The following is a 23,635-nucleotide window of genomic DNA, read 5'->3' as shown; positions in this document are numbered from 1 at the left end:
TACACCTGTTCATTCTAGAGGGTGGACAAACACAATGTGTGTACCATCAATCGCCCCGATAATTTTGGGGATATGTCCCATTGCATAGAATCCGGCCTTCACAGTGGCCAAATCTTCCACCTGGGGGAAAGCTATGTAGCTGCACATGTGTTTTACCAGGTCAGACAACACTCTTGCAATCACGATTGAGAACATTGTCTGTGACATTCCTGCTGCCAAGCCCACTGTCACTTGGAAAGAACCTGCCGCCAGGAAATGGAGCACTGACAGCACTTGCACAAGAGGGGGGATCCCAGTCTGATGACGGATAGCAGATATCAGGTCAGGCTCCAACTGGGCACACAGCTCTGTGATTGTGGCCCTGTCCAGTCTATAGGAGAGGATAATGTGCCTGTCCTCAAGTGTAGCTAAGTCCACCAGTGGTCTGTACAGGGGGTTTGTCTCCACCTCCTATTCATCCGCAGCGGTAGGTATCTCAGGGACACAAGAGTGAGTAGGCTGTCACAGTTTGAACAACTAAACCACAACATCAGTCCACATGGTGCACCAATGTATTGGGACAGTGTAAATGTTGAAGTATGTGCCTATTTAACCTGTGACGCAGGCCTGTTTCCCCCTGCCTGTCCTGTATGGAGGGACAGGTGGGTGTGAGGTAATTCTGCTGACGTTGGGTGTCGTGGCGGTAGGTGGTCTTGCACCGCTCTGCAATTCCTCATTGGATAATATTGGGCCCTATTGGGTATAGTGGCCAATGGGGATGTACACCGGCGGTGAAGGTGTACACCGCCGTAAACGTGCCCGCCATTTTCTAACTCAATCCTCACTTGTTTCCTGACCTTCAACAAGAGAAGCACTACACTGCATGTGCTGCTGTGACCTGTGTCTGGAACCTACCATGGCCCGTGTGACCGGGGAAAGGGTCCCAGCCGTCACTTTGGAGGAGTTGGAGCGACTGGTGGATGGTGTCCTACCCCAGTACGGACTGCTGTATGGGCCTCCAGACCAACAGATGAGTACACTTTGGCCACAATGCATGTGGCATGGATGAATGGAGATGTGTGAGAAGGCATTGTGTAAGGGTGGGTGTGTCTACATGTTGTGAGAAGGCCTATGTGTGTGCCAATGGTGATGGAATCGGGTATGGTGGGCCATGTGTGTGACAGGCTGGACTGTTTGTTCAATGGAGTTCTCCTATATGTATTAACTCTGCAGGTCAGCGCCCATCAAAAGAAGGGATTATGGAGTGCTATCACCATGGACGTGCGGACCCTGGGGGTCTATGGCAGGCAGAGCACCCACTGTCAGAAACGGTTGGAGGACCTGAGACGCTGAGCACGGAAGACCGCGGAGGCCCAGCTGGGAATGGCCTCCCAACGAGGAAGAGGCGGCTGTTGGACCCTGACCCCCTGATGGCCTGCATACTGGTGGTGGCCGACCCAGAGCTAGATGGGTGCATGAGGGAATCACAGCATCCACAAGGGGGTGAGTACAGTGGGTTTCATTACATATTTTGGCTGGTGGGGTGGTATCCGGGTGGTGGATTTGTGTTAGTTGGTGCCCCTTAGGCCAGGCTAGACATTGCAGAGTGGGCCATCTCTAGGGTAATGGTTGCATTGCAAATACAGGTAACCTAGCTTGTTCCTAGTCCATTGTAGGCAGGGCATTGTGTGTCCTAGGTGTGCTGCAGTTGACGGTGTGTGGTCCTCATCTTGCCTTAGTGACTAGCCATTTCACTGGTAGTGCAATGGATAGTTCTTAAGCCTGTTCCCTGTGTGTGACGGTGATGTGCATGCCAATGGTGGTGGTGGTGCAGTCATTGACCAAGTGTATTCTTTGTATCCCCTCCTTTCTTGTTTTGTCATCCTGTGTGTGCATTAGCATCATCTGGTGGAGGAGCAGAGGCACCAGTGACAGAGGGAGCTACATCCCACATGAGCCTGGAGGCAGAGTCCACCGACGCTGAGGGAACCAGTGGGATGGAGGGCGAGGGGAGCACCAAGGCAGAGACTGGAGGAGACAACACAGACTCTGATACCTCCTCTGATGGGAGCTCCCTGGTGGTGGCGGACACCCCTGTGACCAACACAGCTGCAGGTACAGCCACCCCCCCATACCAGCAGTGCCCTCCCACTAGCCCCTCAGCGAGTTGTCCGTTCCTGCTCACCCAGGAGGGTGGGCATCACCTTCACCCCAGGCACCTCAGGCCCTGCCCCAGTGAGCCCTGATGCCCTGAGTGAGGAGGCTATTGACTTCCTGAGATCCATCTCTTTAGGGCAGTCAACCATAGTGAATGCAATCCAGGGGCTTGCATACCAGACGCAGCAATGCAATGCATTCCTGGGGGTATTCACGGTGGATTGGCGACCCAACAGAGATCAATCCAGGCTCTGGCCTCCTCTTTGATGGCAGCCATTGTACCTGTTTCTACCGTCCCCCTCCAACTCCCACTTCTTAGTCCCATTCTCCTCAACTCCAACTCATCCCAGGCACAAATACAAACGAGCATGCACACAAGCCAACACCCAAGAGTCGCACAGGCAAACACAAGCAACACACTTCATCTCACAAGCACTCACGCAAACACCATACGGTTGCAGACACGACAACATCCACTGCCTCCACTGTCTCCCCCTCCTCCTCCTCCACCACCTCCCTCCCAGTCACGTCCACACTCACACCTGCATGCACTACATCAACATCTACTACCAGCATCACCACACCAAGCAGAGCACACACCTCACTGGCGGACACCTCCACAACAGCCATGCACGCGTCCCCTCTTTCCTCTCCCACAGTGTCTGTCCCCCCTCCAAAAGGACACAAACGCAAGCATTAACACACCCAACAGCCATCCACCTCACATTAGCATACTTCCCATGCAGCTTCACCCAAGTCCAGCAGACATACACCTCCAACAACCATTCCCTCCTCCTCCACTCCCATTACTCCTCCCGCCCCACCATCCCTAAAAAGCTTTCCCTTTCCCAATTTGACCTCTTCCCTACCCCTCCCCCATCCTGCCTGTATGGGCAGGGTACCAAGGACACATCCCAGCACCTCAGCCAAACAGTCCACGGGGGCAGTGGTAGCACCACCTACTTGTGGTGGTAAGGATACCACACCTCCATCGCAGAAGGGGAAGGGGACAGCACCACAGGGAAGAAGGGGAAAGGGCCTGCACCACCTGCAAACAAGGTGGAAGGAGCCTGCACCACCTGTAAAGAAGGGGAAGGAGCCTGAACCACCTGGAAAGACGGGGAAGGGGCCTGCACCACGTGCGAAGAAGGGGAAGGAGCATGCACCACCAGACAGAGAGGGGAAGAGCCCATCCACCCCTGCCAGGAAGGGTAATGGATCCACAACCCATGTACTAGAGCAAATAAAGCACTCTTCACCAGCGGAGGCTGTCAGGCTGACACCTCCACCATCACCAGCTGTCACGGGCCCCCATTGCCAGCTGAGGAAGTGCAGCCATCAGAGAGAGCAGAAGCTGCCCAAAAGGCTCCTCCATCCACCACCTCAGTGGAGCCATCAGAGAGTGCAGAGGCAGCCCAGGAGGCACCTCCATCCATCACCACAGTGCAGCCATCAGAGAGTGCAAAAGCTGGCCAGAAGGCTGCTCCATCCACCACCACAGTGCATGTTGCCCCCTCCAGAACCAGTGGGGAAGTCACCCACTCAAGAGACTGTGGCCTTCCACTCCCCAGGACAGAGCAATGGGCATGGAGCCCCCTCCAGAACCAGTAGGGAAGTTACCGTATTCGGCTGATGTGGCCCCCACCGCCCTGAGGTGCCTTTCCACTTGCAAAATGATGCCCCTGCAGTGTTCTCTACGGATGTGTCAGGATACAGGTTGGGCCTTGGACTTTGCCCTGTGGCCTTGTGTGCCCAAATGAATTTGGACTGGGAATTGGCCCTTTATGTACATCTGTAAATATATTTGGTTCATGTGGTGGGTTTCAATGCTAATACATTGTCAGTACTTCAGCAATCGGGTCCGTGTTTTATTATGCCGTGTGTCTGGTTGTAGTGTGCAGCTGGTTGTGTGTATGGTGTGTGTATGTCTGATGTGTGTCTTGTGTGTGTGTGTCACTCTCGTTTTCCTCTCACCCTTCCTTGTGTGCTTGGCTGCTGTACTCACCATTGTCATCTTCGTCGGCATTGTTGTTCCAGGTGGAGCATTACACACAGGAGCATTACGTAAAAGATCATCGGGAAAACTTTTGGGTTCCATGGTGGTGTACATCTTCACTGTGTGTCCAATGGTGAGTCCTTTCACTTCTGAGCTCTGTTTCTGCTAGGCCTTTGTTGGCGGTGGTACCGCCCTGGAAAAGGTGGAGGTTTGCTGTGTCTTAATATGGTGGGCGGTACTTTGTCTTCCGCCTGGCTGTTTATGGCTACTGCTGTGGTGAGTCTTGTTTCCACCCTGGCGGTTGGCGTGGTATATTGGCTGTCTATGGGAGTTATTACCGCCATGGTCATAATTTGACAGAACTTACCACCAGCCTGTTGACGGCATTACCGCCACTTTATCACTCACCGTGAGGGTCATAATGATGGCCATAGTGTCCCCAGATTGGAGCCACCACTTCAAGAAGCTATTAAAGCACTTTTATGTTATTGTTTGCAACCATGTCATAATCCCACAGATGGTAGCTGCGTCCCATTAGCTCTTTAGTAAAGCACATACACCAAATGTCTGAACCTGCGGTTCCTCTCGTACTGAGCTGGATTACTATTGCAACAACAAATCAGGTTGTCTACAAATTATTTAGCACCTGGTGCCCCACGAACATGCGTGCACTAAGGGCAATGGAGTCGCCCCTCTCCTCTCTGAGAGCCATGGCTGAACATGCTGCATTTTTTTTCAGTTTTCAGAAAAAACAAAACTGAATAAAAGTAATCTGAATGAGGCTCAAGGAGGATCAATGGGATGCATCACTCCATTAAAAAGTGCTAGTGATTTTTATAGATTCAGCTGTCTGATGGAAAAATACTGCAAAGTTTACTTTGTGACAATGGGCCTATTTAAAGTATGGCAGACAGGTTACTCCATCACAAACGTGATGGATATTCAATCCGCTGTAGTACGATTCCCGTAGGATGTGATGGGATTGTAATACGGCATATGGGATATCCGTCAGGTTCATGAGAGAGTAAACCCACCCGCCAAACTCTAAATCTTGCCCAAAATGCACAAAGGCAGGGAGGAAAAGATGCATGAATTTTGAGGTGAGCTGGAATGCCGACATATGCAGACAACAATGCCACTGACTGATGGCACTGCAACAGACCCAGCTATCTTTTTTTCACTAGCCAGCCGTCAACTCGCTCCAGAAACCAAGAACAAAGGCAGCATAAATGTCCACATTGTCCCCTGCTTGCCCTCCATCTCGTGGTCTCATGAGAATGCTTTTCCCTCCCCCCCCAGAATGAATTGCAAACTGAACATAAATTAGACAAGGCCCATACGTCACACGAAAAAGAAGGCCTTTTTACTTCATTGACAGAAACCATTAAATGATCGTGCTGGCAAGAAGAAATGCACATCCAAAACACAAGTCAAGACAATCGATCAACCTGTGTTAGTATAGTTCAGTAAATGAGCACTAAGTGTTAGCAGAGGAAACTAGCGAAAGAAGATGCCAGCCAGAAGTGAAGTCAATTACATAAGCTTGAGAACATGAAAAAAGAAACAAAAAAGTGCATTATAATGAGATCTTGGGAGATTAATGTGCCTGTTTAAAACAGAGACAGGTTTAAATGTTGTTCTTTTGCAGCTGTGATCCACTTCCATTTCCATAAAATGTATCCTAAAGCGCCATAACTTAGCAAGCTTTAATGTTTGAAATATTGCTTCCAAATATTTATTTCATATAAAGAACATATCCTGTTTCTGTGCAGAATATGCATCCATCACTTCCAAAGGCGTAAGAAGAATCCCTTGCTAAAAGCCCATTTATCCTTAGCTCTGCAATAAATGTGCCTAGCAGTATTGTTTCGCGTTGTCATTTTATTCATAGGGCAGAATGATGCAAAGTTTTGACATTTTCAAGAGCTCAAGTTTAGATAACAGGTTAGGCCTCCAAATGGGTTTCCTAGATTTAGGTGCAAGGATAATGAAGGGCCGTAATACCTGGTTCTGGCCAGTATCAATGTTTTAAAAAATATATAGCGCTCAAAAGGGTGCCTCCTAGAGGCTAAAGGTGAGGAGAAGAGGATGGAACCCCGTGAAGCTCTACAGGCGAATGAGAGCATCTGGAAACTTCAAGTTCCAAATTGTACAAGTTGGTGGCGGTTCGTCAGGTAGGTGCTTAATCATAGCAGGACATTTTTGGAGGAGCCAATGAATGTTTCAGAGTTTGATGGCCGGCTGTGACAAAGGCAATGGAGATGATCTGCATTATTAGGAGGCAGGAAACACTTCCGCGTTGGTCGAAGAGGGCATCATTACCTACTTGGAACTGTTATAGACAATTATTCATGCTGATGTGGTCCTGTAGTTGGTTGGCAACTGCTTTTTCATTTATTTTTCCTATAGACTGTAGATGAATAATTTAGCAGAAAATGGAAAGATCATCTAGGTCCAGGGAAGATATCTTCTATGGAGGGAGGATTTGTCCTTTCTTGAGGACATCTGGGAATGTCTGTTTGCTGAAGGGGCAATGCCAATGGGGAGGGGTTGCATGACAAATTCACAAAGAGACTGGGTGATAGAAGATGATAGAATATCATCTTTAGCTAACATGGTCTTGACAGAGTTCAGAATGCAAGAGAGATCAGTGCGTGAGAGATGTAAAACTGAGGCCCACTGAGTAGTAGACTGATTGAGGATTGGTGGTAATTTGGAAGTCTATATTTTTGATTCTGCCTCTGATTTTGTTGATCCAAGTGAACAACAGATGTATAACTATTGCTTTTGCTGACTGATGCAAGGATTTGAGTGTCTGACTGTGGGTTGATGCAGTGCTTGCTAAATTACATATTTTGTTTTTGGTTGTTTCATTTACAGTTGTCTTGTAAAATGTTGCTTAAACTGTAATGACAGTGGCCCTAGATGCAGATTAGTGTGTCTTGAGTTGAGTGAAGTCATCTGTCATCTCCATTTCGTTTCTTATCTGAAGATGGCAGGCTTGTTTCAGAGAGCTCCAGAGTAAACCATGGACCACAGTTTTTATGTTTGGAGGAAAAGTTTTTCAGTAGAGCATTATGTTCGCAGTGGGTTTTAATAGAAGTGGTACAGATGTCTAGGTACATTTTGAGCTCTGTGCTAGGCTGGTCACTGTTCGGCTGATTGATGAGTTCCTTCAGGAGGATGACCCTGGGGATTCTCAGGAGAAGCAGTTGATTATCATCTTCTCTTTATTTAGTTGACTAATGCACACCAACAAGATATGGGGCATGGGCAAGGGGATAGTGAAGTGATCTTACGAATTTAGTAGAATTGAGGCTTTGCAATGGGTAAAGAGAGAGGCTGACAGGATGAGTCTGATTGTTTTGCTTTTAAAATGAGTTGTTTCAAGATATGATACTTGGGTTTCAATGAACTGAAAGAAGATTATGCAATGGTATTAGATATGGAGTTGCTGGGTCATTTGAATGCTAGAGGCACCAATGAGGAATTTTGAGATTTAGCTAGGCCTGGGAATATCAGTATATCACAAGAAAACAATTTATGTGAAACTATTTTGATTAAATAAAATACTACAGAAAGTACAGCATCAAATTAATTATGTACAAGATAATTATTTTTAAGTCAGTATTTTATCTGTCACACGAGAATCCATGATTATCTAAAAACAACCAGTAATTAAGATAACCCATAAGGTACCTTTATTCATAAATGTATAAGAAAAAACTTTGCAATAAAGCTAAAGAAAAGTAGTGATTAGAGCCTCCCAAGTGAATTTTGACCAACACAAAAAGCAGAAGGTAACATTCAATTTGTGAATTACTGGTGCAGGTACACTGTTTCTAGACAGTCATGATACTTTAAAACACAGTATCAACAAAGGAAATTCCATTATGTAATGCACAACACAGAGATCTGTCTTTGAAGAATGTCAACGACGTTTCGATCCATAACTCCATGTTAGGGTCTCATCAGGACAGAAGGAATAACCTGGGAAACTGTATAAAATATAAACAAAAATGCATTATGTGATTGTAGAATTTGATGCCATTACTTTTTATAATATTTTATTTAATCAAAATGAGTTTCATGTGAACTGTGTTCTTGTGGGAGCTTTATACCCAAGTTTGCGTTAACATTTGAGTTGCTCTTGTTCTTCTGGGGTTGTCAGTAAGCACTAACCTTGTAGTCCAGATTCAAAAGGAGTGATGAATGTTACCATATCTTCGAATACACTACTGACCATACATAGAATAATATGTTGGTGTAGGAAGCTGGCCTGGTTTGTAGTGGGTACCTTGGGAACTTACACCTTACACCAGGTCCAGTTATCCCTTATTAGTGAAATATAGTAGTGTTCTAGCATCTTAGGCTGATAGAGGGAGCTATAGCAGAGCACCTTAGGCTGAACTAGGAGACATGCAAAGCTTCAGTAATACCACTTATAGTCGCACAGTACTTATACACAAGTAAAGACAATATTCAGTGTTACCAAAAATATAGGGACAAAGTACTTAAAATATCTTAGAGGCAATACTCCTTCTGGAGGTACGTATTATACACAATATAAACACTAGACACCAAAATAAGGTAAGTAATTAGACATAGGATAGTGCAAACAAAAGGGAATGTTATAGAATGCAAAGGGAGAAAATAGGTCTAGAGACAACACAAACCATATACTAAAAAAGTGGAATGCGAATCATGAATTTCTCCATAGACAAGTGTAGTGTGTGCAGAATCTCTGGGAGAGTACGAATAAGGTAAAGGTAAGTAAATTACCCCACCACAGAGCACAGAAAAGCAGGAGTAAAGTATTGCAAGTTTCCTTAGGACACACTACAAGTCGTGATTTGAGTTATTGCAAGAACCAAGCAAGACTGCAAACAACAAAAGGTGGATTCCTGGACCTGAAGACCTGCAAAGGAAGGAGACCAAGTCCAGCGGTCGAAAGAAGTTCCGGGAAGGACAGGAGCCCCTGCCAACCTAGAAAAGGGTGCAAAAGAAGAGTCCACGTTGGATGAGTACTGCAGAAATGCACCCAAGGAAGATGTTAGCAGGTTCCTGCATGATGCACTGGATGTCCCACGAAGAGAAGTTGAATGCAGGTGAGTTTTGGCACTGGAATTCTCCAACAAGCCTTGGTTCCAGCAAAGTTGCTTTTTGTGTCAAGTTGGCACTATCTGGACCCAGGGGGGACCTGTGGGCCTCAACTCTATGTGAGGAGGAAGAGGGGGCTCTCAGCACATCAGAGAGCCCTCAGGACATCAGATAGCACCCATGAGAGACCAGGACATGGGGACAAAGGAGGTGCAAAATGCGGTTGATGCAGCACTACAAAGGAAGGTCCACGCTGCCAGAGGACTACTCAGCGAGTTGAGCGTTGCAGGAAAGAGTGCTGGGGAACTGGGCCAGGCTGTGCATGAAGGGATTTAGCAAATAGTGCAAAGAGGCCTCAGGAGGTGAAGAAGACAAGATGCACAGGGGTACTGTCATTCTGTGGGAAGGCAAGGTCTTACATCCTCCAAAATGGGACAGCAGGACCTCAGGACAGTCTGTGTCGATGGGGTCCACCCTCTGTGTTCCAAGGAGCACACTCGTCACCAGGAGAGGAGTCCAAGAGAACTGGTCACCGACTTAGAAGGTGACGCGTGAGCAGGGAAGTGACTCTGTCACTTCACAGGAGATTTCTTTGGTCCTTCTGGTGCAGGGTGAAGACAGGGAGTCCCCAGAGCGTGCACACTTTGGAAACTGTTGCAGTTGCTGGCTGGAGCTGAAGTTGCAGAGGAAAAGAAGCCCTTCTGGATACTTTGTTGCTGTTACAGCGGTTCCTGGAGCAGTCTGCGGTTGATCCAAGGTCAGAGCATGAAGTAGTAGTTACAGAGGATTCCTGTTGGAAACTTGCAAGTAGAATCTGAAGATAAACCACAGCAGAGACCATAAATAGCCCTGAGAGGGGGATTGGCTACCTTATGAGGTATGGACCTATCAGGAGGGGTCTCTGACATCACCTGCTGGCACTGGCCACTCAGAGTCTCCAGAGTGTCCCCACACCTTGCAAAGCAAGATGGCTGAAGACTGGGACACAATGGAGGAGCTCTGGGCACCACCCCTTGGGTGGTGATGGACAGGGAAGTGGTCACTCCCCTTTCCTTTGTCCAGTTTTGCACCAGAGCAGGGACAAGGGGTCCCTGAACCAGTGTAGACTGGCTTATGCAAGGATGGCACCATCTGTGTCATTCAAAGCATATCCAGAGGCTGGGGGAGGCTACCCCGCCCCAGCCTGTAACACCTATTTCCAAAGGGAGAGGGTGTAACACCCTGCTTCCAAAGGAAATGCTATGGTCTGCCTTCCTGGGACTGACCTGCTCAGACCCCAGGAGGGCGGAACCCTGTCTGTGAGGTGGCAGCAGCTGTAGCTGAATTGTGAGCCTCAGAGAGTTGGTTTGGCAGTACTAGGGGTCCATGGTGGAGCCCCCAGGACCCATGGAATCGGCTCCCCAATACCAGGAGACAATTCCATGATCTTAGACACCTTACATGGACATATTTGGGGTTACAGCTGTGACACTACATATAGGTATTGACCTACATGTAGTGCACATGTGTAATGGCGTCCCCGCACACACAAAGTCCCGGCAATTGGCCCTGAACTATGTGGGACCACCTTTGCTAGTGCTAGGGTGCCCTTACACAAAGTAATTCTGCACCTAGCCTTCATTAAATGAAGGTTAGACATATAGGTGACTTATAAGTTACTTAAGTGCAGTGAAAATGGACGTGAAATACTGTGTGCACTATTTCACGCAGGCTGCAGTGGCATTCCTGTGAAAGGGTTGTCTGAGCTCCTTATGGGTGGCAAAAGAAATGCTGCAGCCCATAAGGATCTCCTGGAACCCCAATGCCCTGGATACCTAGGTACCATATACTAGGGACCTATAAGGGGGGTCCAGTGTGCCAATTGGTAAATGAAATCACTAGCCTATAGTGACAGATTTAAAAGCAGAGAGAGTATGAGCACTGAGGTTCTAGTTAGCAGAACCTCAGTGACAGTTAAACACTACTGACAACACACACATTAAGACACAAACTATGAGCACTGGGGTCCTGGCTCACAGGATCCCAGTGAGACAGGTAAAACACACTGACATATAGGTTTTATATGAGCACTGGGGTGCTGGCTAGCAGGATCCCATTGACACAGTAAAAACACACTGACATACACTCACGAACAGGCCAAAAGTGGGGGTAACATGCTAGAAAGAGGCTACTTTCTCATAGTCGGTTAGCAGTAAATCCGGGAAAGTGGAATGGGAAAAGAGAGAAAACAAAGGCTTCTGATATCACCAATCTGACTTGACACTCAGCTGAGCACTGCTTCCAACAAGAAAAGTGCTGATGTCTAAAAATAAGATTACTGTAATGCCTTATCAACCTTGCTACAGTGTCAATTTCTTCTAAAGCATATGATACATCTTCAGACTATTTCTGAGTATCCAATTCTATAAGTTTGATGATCAGAATTTCGCTGGAGCTGAAAACAAATATTATCTATGAAATTGATGTCAGATTCAATCAAAGCTATTTTCAGTACAGACATCTGCTTTCTGTCTTATAACAGTGTAATCTCTGATTTAAATATTTTCATAAACTGCATTGCAACAAACAGATATAATGAATACAAAGAGCAACCACCTTCCTAACATATATTGCTACCTATATGCAATACATGTATTAACAAAGAAACATTATCAAAGTCTTTAAAGGAATGAAGATCCTTTTCATTCCTCATGTTGAAAAATATGGTGCTCAAAACTAAAAGTTCATAATCCCTAAAGGATAGCACTTGAAACATGTTGCACTGATAGAGGTTATATCCTCAAAAATAAATGGGTTTCTATAAAAAAATCTCTGTACCCAGTTCAGACTTTAATTGATTCCAAGAATGATTCCCACACAGTTTGCACATTTGTCGTTAGCTAAGGCAGCAGGTTCTTGGTCGCAGCAACATTGTATCATGATTTCCTAGCAAGGATGCTCTTGACCATGAGGAATGTATACTCTATAATTTCAAAGTAGCCACTGCTACTTTCAAACCTCATGAGATTCCTGTAGCATTTATTATCCTTGACTGAATTCAGGCCTCTGGCATTGTGCATCACGTGAAAATGCAAACAACACCAACACTCCCAGCCTTTCCTTCTTCTGAATGCATGCAATACCAAGCAGTTTGGAGTACCTCACTGTGGCTTTAGTTGAGCATGAAAAGGGTTGAATGCAGGCCAAAGATCATGACAGGGGTTGTCATTGAGGTGGACAACAGCTAGCTGAAAAGCTGAGTGAGGAAGTTGGCCAGTTAAGAGTTCATATTACTTTCATATGGATAACTAAGAGCTGTGGGGAATGAATTAGATTTCCCTGATGTAGTCACTGTTCTTACACAGATACTATTTGGTAATAATTCAAGATGAATTCCAGTGTTCAGAAGTAGATCTCAGTGTAGAAAGTTGAAAACTTCAGTCAAGGACCAAAAAAAGGCCAGGAGTATGAGCATGTTTCTTCATGCATGTTCATTTTTTTAAAACAAAGAAATTCATGCCTATGTAATGAAGAGTCAACTAATTTCTCTACAAATAGATGATGTATTGTTATAAATAATCCTGACTGATCTCCCTATCCCCTAGGGGAATAGCCTTCATAGGGAAATTATGCATTGGGAGGAGGGGTAATTCCCTACAGGCCTTATAATTTCAAGAGCAATTAAAGGATTGTTACTTTAGCCTTCAGTGGCAAAATGACACCTCGGGTGATATCTATGGGTGAAATTCCAACACTCCTAATCCTGATAGTCTCAGTATCTATGGTTCTGGAAACCCCAAGTACACAAATCATGGACTCAATATTTTGGATCCCAGTGAAACCTGGCAAAATGCTGCAGGGGCTGTTTGCAGGAACACAGCCTGGCCCAAACCAAACCATGAAGCAACACAAGAGGAGCACACAATGCTTTCCTCCCACCTAGAAGAAGGACAGTCTCAGGACACAGCTGAGCATCTTCACAAATCAAAACATGAGGGAGAGGAGGGAGTCAAAAATCTTCTCAGATTGCCCCTTTCCTATGCTAACCTAATGACCCCACTTTCCTCTGACCCAAACTGTCACTGTAACAGGCAATTTCCACATGCTTTGAGGAGATGGATAATGAAAGTTGTCTACCTCAAACTGTTTGGGAAAATCACATGGAAAAGGGCCTGGCATACCCAGGTTGATGTGGTATTCCCCCTTCCAAGGAGAAAACGTGTAATGTCTGCAATGTCTGGATTGTGAAGCATAGATATCAGCTGGAATTGGGAGATTTTAATGAGGATCTATGTTTGAAGGTTTGTCAGTTAGTCCACAGAACAATCTTTATTTTTTTAAATCTGTTTTATTAATTTTAACACACATTGTAACAATTGTATAAACTGGGTTGTTACACACCACATTCCAAAAACACTATTCATTGAGTCTAGCATTGAGATTAACACATGACACCAAAAGTATGTGCTTGCAGCACTATTACATTACAGAACATCACCCTGGTTGTAGTGCATATGTTACATATATTATTTACCCCCTTCAACATTGCTGTTCACCGTAAGGCATTTCTAGTGATAGCTTTATCAATTCCCACATTGTACATCCCTGCCATCCATTTGAATGCTCGGACATTAGAATTAAGTGTCATTTTTACATTATTCCCTCTTGATCTGTTTGTTGATAATTAGTCGCATCAGTGCCTCAGTTAGTTTTTGGTCTATCCAGGGTGATCCATTACTAATAGAACATTGCAAATGTATGCCGCATCTTAATACAGATTCCCCTGCACGTCTTCCCCCACCAGGATATCTTGGGGAAGTATAAAAGGTTTAACCATTTTTAATATTCTGCCTGCTGTATTTTTAATCACGACGGGCCCTCATCATTTTTAGCTGCCAGTTTTATCACTAATGTTTCCCACGTGTCATAGCCGGTGCGTAAGTGACCCTTGTCACGCAAGGAACATAATATACGTGTTTCCAGGTGTGCCCATTTTAGTACCATGATATGCTATTCGGACAGCTCTGGTGGATGAAGTGCCTTCCATCTCATGGCAATTAGTCTTTTGTACATGAGAAATGCCAAGTTGGCAAACTTATCAATGTGTATGTACTGTTTGGATCTAGGGCGCACTCCCAAAATGCAGGATTACGGGTTGGGGATGAATACATGGTCTGGTATGTCTGTTATATCTGCCACTATATATTGCCATACTCTTTGAAACGGGGTACATTCCCATTCCATGTGGTAGAAGCCGGCTGTAGGGAGGGAGCCCACAGCGAGGACACACCAGACATGATGCAGGGTATATGCGTTGAGTACGATGTGGTGATAGATACATTTGGGGAACAAAGTTAAATTGTGTGTAGCGAAATCTGGGGTTCCAAGACACTTTCTGTGCTTGCAGGAGAGCCTCAGTCCACTGTTCAGATGTCAGAGGTTCGGAAAGGTCTGAGTTCCATCTGTGGAGCGCTGCCTCTGGTTGTGTGTCATCAGTGCTTGACAATGCTCCATATGTTAGTAATGACTTTTTGGAACCACTGTCTGATAACAGCATACAGAGGGCGGGAGAATTCTTGGGCTCCTGATCCCCTTGAGCCCATGCAGCTTTAATTAGATGGCAGATAGCGTTTCTAAGTTATAAAATGACCCAGTCCCAACGAAGTAAGGTCCATAATAGCATCAAATGACATCAAGGCGCCTTCCTCAAAGCAGTCCCCCACTGTCTCTCTCCCTGCCTCCACTCAAGGAATAGTGGAATGAGATCTGACTAATTGTGTACCTCCCAGTATTTGGCCTATTGGGATGAGGGGTGAATAAGGGGGATGGGATTCCCAGTCCTGTATATATTTTCGCCAGTTGTTGTGTGCTGTCGTTAGTAAAAGGTTGTCCCCAGTTCATTTTGGTGTGTGTTCAGATAACCATGTATACAAGGGGAGATATCCCAGATACTTCCGTACCCATGATGCCTCAGATTTTTCAGGCATTTTCATCCAATACAACAGCCACTGTAATTGTGCTGCAGCATAATAGCGCTCAAAGTTTGGAGCACCCAGTCCCCCCTTCCGCAGCGGGTGTTGCAAGATTGTGAGTGCAACTCAGCGTCTGTCTCGTCCTCAAAGGAGCCCCAATAATAAGCCACTGAGTTTGTGGAAGAAACCCTGAGGGACAATTATGGGCAATGCTGCAAAATAATTTAAGAGTCTTGGTAAGATCAGCATATTCGCTATTGCCACCTTACCCAAGGGAGAAAGAGGCAATGAAGTCCAAAACTGGAGCAAACCCTTCATAGAAAGAAGCATGCGTTCCAGGTTACCGTCTCTCAGATCATCCACCTTATGGTATATTTGTATGCCCAGGTATTTGAAGGTGTCTAAGCACCACTGCAGCCGGCAAGGGGGGCGTGCCTTCCCCACTGCTGTTGGGAGTTTAACGAGGGGAAATAAGCATGATTTGGAGCAATTGACCCGTAGGCCTGATATTGCACCGTATGTGTCCAGTAATGTCATCACACCGAGTAGTGTTTCTCTTACGTTTTCTAAGTAAATCACTGCGTCATCTGCATAAAGCGACACAGTGTGATACGTCCCCATCCTGTGAATCCCCCACTGCATGGCTCTCATACGCAAGCGAGCAGCAAGAGGCTCCATTGCGGTAGCGAACAGTAAGGGTGACAAAGGACAACCCTGTCTAGTCCCTCTGCCAATTGGAAAGCTCTCAGATATCAACTCCCCGTCTTCAACCTAGCAATTGGATCAGCGTATAGAGTCTGCACCTAGCGCACAAATCCCTGTCTGAATCCCATATGTCGCAGAGTGGCAAACAAAAAGTCGCAACTTAAGGTATCAAATGCCTTCTCCATCTCTAGAGACACCGCCACGTTGTCTTATGCCCCTGGTGGGGTATCACTGATAATTCTTAACAATCTTCGTACATTCAGGAACGTATTACGATTTGGTATAAACCCATTTTGGTCTTCATGTACCAGGGTGTGAATGATGGGGGCAAGTCTGTTTGCCAACACTTTGCCCAGGACTTTACAGTCAAGATTGAGAAGGGATAAATGCCCATACAATCTTACATCCATGGGTTTGCGACCAGGTTTGGGGAGTACCACTATCAATGCCTCTCTTTGGGATGCTGGAAGCAACCATCGGCTCCATGCTTCCTCGAATACAGATAATAAGGGGCGGGAGAGATGCGCTGAATAAGTGGCATAATATTCTAGCAGTAAAGCATCTGTGCCTGGTGTTTTATTGCAGACTATTTGTGCTATTGCTATGTTAATTTCCTCTAGTCTCCAGGGCTCCTCAAGTGCTTCTTTATTAAGTGTGGAGAGCTTTGTGAGTGGAGTCTCGCGCAGGAATAGCTCCAACCGTTGAGTGTTGCATGTCAGCTGCGTCTGGTATAACCCCATATATTATTCTCTGAAGGCATCATTGATAGCAGACTGGGGTGAAGCCATCGTCCCATCCGCTAATTGTATGGCCCTTAATGGGGCATGCTGCCGCTCCCCATGAAATAACCATGCCAGAAGCCGACCAGAGTGGTCACCCTCTGCATGTAAACATGTTAGGAAATAATTGTAATCATGTCGACGGAGACGTTGATCCGCCTTGTCATATAATTTATGTTTATCACGAAGGGACTCAAGCGGTGCTTTGTGATGTGCAATTACTACTTTCAGGCCATGCATATCCCTTCCCAATGTGATAATCTCTGTGTGTTGGGCACGGCCCACCACCCACGAGGCCGACATGCAGTGACCCCTCACCACCACCTTATGAGCGTCCCATTCCGTAGCCCTCGTTACGGTGGACCCAGTATTTAGTCTCAAGTATTGCGTAATGCAGTTAGCTAATTTCTCTCTAAATGGGGTGTCCAGCAGTGCCTCACTTTGTAATCGCCAGGTGGGTATAGTGGATCGCAGTCTCCCCCATTGTACAGTCAACAGCAACTGGGAGTGGTCAGAGATAGTTCTAGCAAGATAATATGATTGTGTCATCACTGAGCACATAGAGGGGGTTCCCCACATCAGGTCTATTCTAGTGTTGATATCATGTGCCAGGGAATAGAAGGAGTACTCTCTCTGCATTGGGTGACCCATGCGCCACACATCATGTACCCTGTTTTCCTTGGCCCAGACAGTCAGTAAATTGGAGTTTCGTCTGCTCATTGCTCCCTCTATAGGTGGGGATGAACTGTCCAGCAACACATCAGGAATGCGGTTGAAATCCCCTCCCCAGACGGCAGGGGCCATGGGATCAGTCAGCAGAGCAGGAGTAAGTGTCTTGAGGAATTCACCTTGTGCACAGTTCAGAGCATAAATCCCCACAACAGTTAATGATTTGCTATCCAACCATCCTCCCAGCACAACATGCCGACCCCAGCATCAGCCCTCTGCATGTGTTGCACATAGGGCACCCCTGGTGCTATCCATATGAAGACCCCCCTCACATATGCACACAAGGCCCTCCACAACACTGGCCCAGCCTACCTGAACGCAGACTCACCTTCCACACCCCCACCAGCAATCTTCGCTCCGCCAGCCTCGCCCTCGCCTCCATCCCCCGCATCCGCCGCACCACCGCCGGAGGAAAATACTTCTCTCACCTAGCCACCAAGACCTGGAAGTCCATACCGCTCCACCTTCGCCAGACCCAAGACTTCTTGACATTCAGGAAACGCCTCAAAACATGGCTCTACGACCGGTAGCTCCCCCCCAGCGCCTTGAGACCCTAACGGGTGATTAGTGCGCTCTATAAATCCTTGACTGATTGATATGCAAAAGAGGTGGTGCCATATATCTGGCCTCACCAACGTTTCCTCAATGTCTCCAAGTCCTGGCCTAGCAGGTGTATTTCCAGCAGAATAGCAATGTGAACCCTATGTCATTGAAAGAAAGTGTAGATGCGATGTCTCTTAGCAGGCATAGCCATTCCCCATACATTCCATGTTAGAATAGTATATTCCTGTATAGTATTCGGCTTATGAGTACCCATGTTGTGTAAGATGTTTTAGTGATATTCGTTGTGACATGTTTTCAGCATTAAGGTGGGTGGGTGTCTGTAATTCTATGTAGCGTGCTTGTGTGACCATTGTGTTGGAAAGTAGTGTGACCCATTGTAGTATACTGTGTACAACTCCCTTCCCTCCCACAAGTAACCCTGAACCCCACAACTGGTAGCACTGGAGCGCACCTCTAACCACCCCTAGTAATAACAGAAGAAAAAACATACAACAATCGTATATAAGGGCTGTCCATGTGGAATCCATCTGGGCGGCTTAGTGGCATTTATGGGGACTCAGCATCCTGGCTCCATTTTAAAGGATATATAATAGCCAAGACAAAGCCATTCACAGCCACATCCAGAATAAAAAGCATACATCAGTTTAGGAGAAGTGGCTCACTGTTTGTGAACGGACTGAGAGTTTTATCGCCTCCTTGTATCCCAATCGGAGGGTCTGTAGACTCTCATTGTTCCGCAGTTATCCACAACCACACAATCAATATTCTACACCTTGAGTTCATAGGGAATAATGAAAACACTGTCTCAGGTGGGTGTGGAATCAAGAAATACTTGTCCATATACTACAGATCATCCGCTGTTTGGGGAGTGACATCCGGTCCCTTGATCACGCCTGTGATCGTTGACTCAGAACTTCCTGAGTCTGAGTCTGAGTGCACTTGTGAGTTGCTTTCTAGTGGCATGAAGGAGTTTTGAGTATGGATCGTCGTGTCCTTCAATGCTTTTGCACGCTCTGCTGCTACTTGCGTTTTCGTGGGTTGTGCCTTTGAACTCCTCCTGGACCGTCGACGGGCAGCCAGCACAAGCCACTCCCTGTGCTCCTTTTCCTCAGCCGAGGGTTGGGCGATACCCTTAGCAAGCATCCATGTCCAGGCATTTGCCGGTGTGGGAAATATATGAGTGCTGCCATCCACAATCACCCGGAGCTTGGCAGGAAACATCAGGGCATACTTAATGTTGTGTTGTTTGATTTTCACATATGAGTAGCGTTGCCATTGCACCTCCGCTGTAAAATCTGGATAAGCCGTTATGGAAGCCCCCTCGCAGAGTTCTGGACTATTATTCCAAAGATGTTGCAGTATCATGTCCCGATCTCTGTAATAAAGAAAACGTGCTATAAGTGGTAGAGGGGGGAGTCCCGGAGCCGGTGGCTGGCCCGGAATCCTGTGCGCCCGTTCTACAGAGAAATATTTTGATATCTTCCCTTTCAGCACTGTGTTCATAAGCCATTGTTCCAAGAACCATTCTGTATTGTGTCCTTCTGCTTTTTCTGGGAATCCCATAAACCTAACATTGTTGCGTGGGATCTCCCCTCGGCATCCTCCGTTCGGTATTGCAGGGTCTTCACTTCCTGATCTAGCTTCTTTACTTGTTTCTGCAGTTCGGAGACAGTCCGCTACCCTCAAGCTATCTGCCAGAGTACGATGATCAGCTCTGAGCAAATTAACATCTCAGGGAACTGTATCTATTCTGTTTCCCAGAGACAGCTTGGCGTCCATCTCAAACTGTCCCAAATGCTTCTGCAGGGAGGCCTCCAAAGTTTGCAAAGTCATTGGGGTCAGTGCCCCCAACAGTGCATCAGAGGAAGCTTCTTTCTCACACTGCGTTGGGGATTTGGCACCTTTGGTTTTCCCCATCATTTCTGCCTCAGAGTTCACTTTCGCATTTGTGTAGGCTGTCTACACCTGTTGTCTGACCTCTTTCGTGGCCATATAATGAGAATGAGAATCGCTGTACCTTTAGTAGGTATAATTCCAATTGTTCTCCCTCTTTGTGCAATATTTCTTGTGTTGCCCCCCCGTGGCATTGAGCGAAAATCAAATTTACAGGTGCAGCAAGGGGAGGGGTATCCTCACGATTGGCCCAGTTTGTCCCATTGGCATTACGTAAAAATCGTCGCCCCCTCCGGTCTCAGTCCATCCGTTTCAGCCCCTGCAATGGGATCAAGACTCCCAGTGGGGTAGACAGCAAAGCCCCGTGGTGCACTATGCCAGCCAGGATTAAGAACAAGGAGTAGCTTCTTCTGAGCGTTCCCCCTTTTTTGTTCGTGCATGCACTCTGTTCCTCCTGCCCAGTTCCAATTCGCAGTCTCCAGCCGTACCTGCAAATTCCTACACCTACGCTAGCCGCCGTGACATCAGCAGGTTCAGCTGTTTAGGGCCAGTGCCCCAGCAGGCATCCTGCACCTCCCCCGATCGCCGAATCCCGAAGGGTGCCACTGCGCTGCAAGTAGTAAGTCCTACAACAAGTAGTACCTTTCGTGTTCACTGTGCTTTGGGGTCCCAGCTGAGGGCCCCCACACTGTGTTCCTCCCTTCACTCCTTGTTGCTCCTGCGTTGCACCCACCAGGCGTGAGGCCGACCCGGCCTGTCCGGGCAATCTAGCCAACAGAGCACCTGGTTGTGTGGTTCATGAGGTTCCGCATTTTGGTGTCAGCATCTCAGATATTGCTGCCAGCTCGAGCCACATGCTCATTCCACCACTAGCAGGGTGCTGCTCAGTCACAGGCTGCTTCAGTACCCCACCAAGCCGCTCTCACATTCGCCCTCTGCGCCACTGCAGAGCACAGAGCTTCTGCCTTCACATAGGGTGCACTCACCGCATGTCCACAGCAACTGCCCCGGGACGCGGTCTCAGTCTCTGTGGGGACCCAATTGCCTCCACTTTGTTTCCACCACTATCTGATTATGTGTGGCCGGTGGATGGCGATGTCTGGCAGGATATTTTCGCCGGCCCGAGTCAGAGCTGCTTTCTAAGCGTCCGTCTCGGGCGCCATCTTGGCCACGCCCCTCCACAGAACAATCTATGATGATAGAAATCTGTCTTGATGTGAGTTTTGAGTGAACTCCTGCATCATGTTATCAATGGGACTCAAAACTGTAGATTACTTTCCTAATGCTGCAATTGATTTACCTTCATTAGTTTGGCCAGAGCAGCAAGGCTAACCTTCAGAGAATAATATTGGGGTGGTAGATTGACAAGGTCCCAATCTCCAATATAATGAAACACAAACTGCCAAGTTCCACACTCAGTTGTATTAAAAATTATTTTTTCACAAACACAAAGAGGGATGAGAGACCTGTGAGGCTTCTGATGGTATCTACTTCTAAATGAAGCAACAATATTGTTTCAATATACATTTAGCCATAGAACTCTCTAAAGTGAGGGGCGCTAACACCATTTCCAAGGTATGGTTAAAATACTGATAAGCAGGGGACCAGATCGACTTTCTTTGATAATGAACATTTTATCTAGAATGATTTGTTTTAAGCAGATATAATATCTTAAATGCACTCTACTCTATCTTTAAAAATCCTCGACTTATGGAAATGTGGAATTTTGAATACACTGCAGTAAGAAAGGATGAACATCTTCACATTATTAATTAATTTTGACTAAACTAAGGCACTGGGAAACTGGCCCATTGTTGCAGTACCCCCTCTTTTTTCCTAGTTTGTGAATGCAACTTGGACTGGAGTACACTAGGTGCCTGCTAACCAGGTCCCCAGTACCAGTGTTCTTCCCCTGAAATAGATAAAATATTGTCACAATTGACAACACCTTTAGCTGCCACTATAAGTCCCTAGTAAATGGTACTTTGGTACCTAGGCCATAGGGTACTAAGGGTAGGCCCCCTATGGGCAGCAGCAGACATTGTGCCACCCTCAGGGACCATGCACCTAAGTGCACCCAGCACGGCCATTGCAGGATGAGTGTCCTGGTACAATCCTAAAATGCAAAACTGAATTGGAACACAGCCTGTGTGACCTCTCCACTACACACTGCATGCAATATAGGTAACCAACCCCTCTGGCAGACCTTCCAGCCCTAAGGCAGGGTGCACTTTAATGCATGTGTGGGCATAGATGCATGAGATGCATAGATGCATTGTCCTTGACAATCCTGGGACATCGTAAGTGAAAATAGCAGCTATTTTAAATGCATGCGCTGGACACTGGTCAGTATGAGTTCCACAGCTACATGATGGCCACTGTGAACTCTGGGTTGTTTGGTATCAAACAACTCAGAACAATAAATAAAAACTGGTACCAGTATTGGATTTATTGCAGAATGTACCCAGGGGCCAACCTTAGAGGTGACCCCTGCAAAGCTAACTAACCCTGGCAAGGTTGCTGGCCAGTCACAACCAGCCTGCCACCACTAGACACGATTCTGGAACCCTGGGATGAGAGCTTGTGCTCTCTGGGTTCAGAAAACAATTCACTTCATGGACAGAGGTGTGACACCTCCTACCCCAGGAATGAGCCCTGCCCCTCTAGCAAGCTTTAAAGGGCTGACACCTTTGAAACTTGACACCCAGCCCTCCTTCTAGCAGTCAATGGCCACCCCTGTTGCAAACCACCACTTTTGGTGGGGGCAACAGGAGGAAAATGCTCAAAGAACAGGAGGAATGGCCACCCCCAGCCTGCACCATCTCTAAGGTGCTGCATGGGAGGTGACCCCTCCATTTAATTTTCCTCCATCTTGCATGGTAGGAAAATGGTCTATCTGGGATAGGGACATGATCCTTACCCACAGCAAGTGGTCACATAGTGGCTGTAGTCAGCATAAGGTAGATGACCCATTGGTCACTACTAGGGACTCCCCTAAATGCCCCCAAAATGCAGTGATCTGCACCTCTAGACCTGCAGATCAGATTCCAAGGACACAAGAAGGCCTGCAACAAACAAGACCCCAAGGCTTGAGAAATGCATTACTGCTGCAGGAATAAAAAGGTGCCAAACTCTGCCTGCTGCACCCAGGACTCAACAATTGCCGCTGAGAGGTTACATGGACATTGGACAGACTCTACAAAACACCAGAGGACCTCCACCCTCCTGAAAATCACCAAATGTCTCCCTCCAGAGTGAAGGCATCACTCCCTGCAACAAAGAAGCAAAATATCAGTGAAGTCCAGTTCACTGACTGGCTGCTGACCAAGGAACCAGACACAGCAGCCAGACCAAATTCCACCCAACTACCCTGGAGGATAAATCCTGCCAGTGTGCCAAGATTGGTGGCACTGCAACCTCCAGTTGTTAAACTGTGCAATAGCCTGGGGCACTCGACACCCAACATCGGACACCAAGGAGAAAAGTCCACTCCGAGCTTTCAAAGGACCAGAAGCAAGCCCCAGTCAAGGGACTTTAGGACTCATAAGAATCACCCCCCCCCCAGAGTGGCCCTGCTGACCTGCAATCCACCCTCAAAGTGACCTGCTTCCAGCTTCCAAAGGTACCTTTGAGCACAGCTCCTGGCTCACCTATCATCTCTGCATCTGGCATCCCTGGGCTCCGCACCAGAGAAACAGCTGTGCTCTAATGACCCCACTCCTTGCGATCTCTACACTCCAAGGGGACCCACTGGCCTCACCTTGAAGTCTGCCTGTGCATTG

Source organism: Pleurodeles waltl, chromosome 12, assembly GCF_031143425.1.
Source record: "Pleurodeles waltl isolate 20211129_DDA chromosome 12, aPleWal1.hap1.20221129, whole genome shotgun sequence".
NCBI classification, from domain to species: Eukaryota; Metazoa; Chordata; class Amphibia; order Caudata; family Salamandridae; genus Pleurodeles; species Pleurodeles waltl.
The sequence above is the reverse complement of the archived record's forward strand: the minus strand, read 5'-3'. Positions refer to the sequence as shown.